The sequence below is a fragment of the Octodon degus genome, unplaced genomic scaffold (assembly GCF_000260255.1).
Source record: "Octodon degus isolate 3935 unplaced genomic scaffold, OctDeg1.0 scaffold00158, whole genome shotgun sequence".
Lineage (NCBI taxonomy): Eukaryota > Metazoa > Chordata > Mammalia > Rodentia > Octodontidae > Octodon > Octodon degus.
This window is the reverse complement of record NW_004524734.1, coordinates 3,702,464-3,703,532: the sequence shown is the minus strand read 5'-3', so window position 1 is coordinate 3,703,532 and position 1,069 is coordinate 3,702,464. Positions and strand designations below refer to the sequence as shown.

The following is a 1,069-nucleotide window of genomic DNA, read 5'->3' as shown; positions in this document are numbered from 1 at the left end:
TGGTGTGCTGCAATAAATACCTAGCACTACATTGCAGTTCACAAGGCTTCATTATAGACCACAGTTAGTTACCATGAGCTATATATTACTATTGTTTTTTTATCCTTAGGAGCTATTCATTCAGCACTTACAGTGCTTCCATAATACATAACAATTCATTGTTGTTCAGTGCTTATTAAATATCTTTATGATTTATAGTCGTCATTTTTATTAATTTATTGTGAAATAAATATGCAGCAACAAGAGTTGGAAGTATGAGTCACAGTGAGTGCTCCCCGAGGCCAGCTAGAGCCTTACAGAGGGGGAAGCCCGAGAAGCAGTCTGTAGCTCCCTGCGCCATCTGAAATGGGGACATTTTAGGCAGAAGAACCCCTTGAGGTGCTCTTGAATGCAGGATTGGAGCAGAACAGAGGCAGAGCCTCGATCCGGCTGCTGCAGCTGGTCAGACTGGGAAATAGCGATCAGGATGCAGTTCACTAACTGTCTGCCGCCTGCTGAGTGTTTCCTAGAGATAACTTTTTTTTTTTTAATTTTAAATGCCTACTTACCTCTTGACTTCCACACACCAGGCTTAGAACACAATAAATTTGGAAAAAACAAAGCTACCAAATCAAGGTACCCCAAATCTCATATTAAGCCATAACACAGCTGAAAGCACGAATGCAGTCCCCCACTACCACAAACTATGCAGTCGAGTTTCCTGCATTTGGGGAAATCGCAGGAGCAGCACATCCGGAGTACAATGGATAAGCCTCTCCCTGGGAAAACCACCTTTGTGATCGTGGTTAAGCATTCCTAGAGATAACTTTGGCCTCCACACCATGGATGTAAAAGTGACAGCCTTCGTTGGCTCAAGGACAATGGGTATTTGTATAAATATTTACACACGTACACGTACACACACATCTGCACAGGACCCCTTTGTCTTGCTAAGTGTGCATCACAAGCAAGTCCCTTAGCCTCATGGTGTCTCTTTTGTCATATCTAAAATGGAGCTATTAGGGGCTGGGGATGTGGCTCAGTGGTAGAACTCTTTTTTTTTTTTTTTTTTTTTTTTTTTTTTGCGGTA

At 42.3% G+C, this 1,069-nt stretch overlaps 1 non-coding gene across 1 annotated transcript; it reads right to left on the bottom strand.

Moving 5' to 3' along the window:
* Positions 1–645: 645 nt before the first annotated feature.
* LOC111813016 lies at positions 646–809 on the bottom strand. The gene has a single exon (XR_002818370.1). It is a non-coding gene; the product is annotated as a U1 spliceosomal RNA (small nuclear RNA).
* Between the last annotated feature and the right edge of the window lie 260 nt (positions 810–1,069).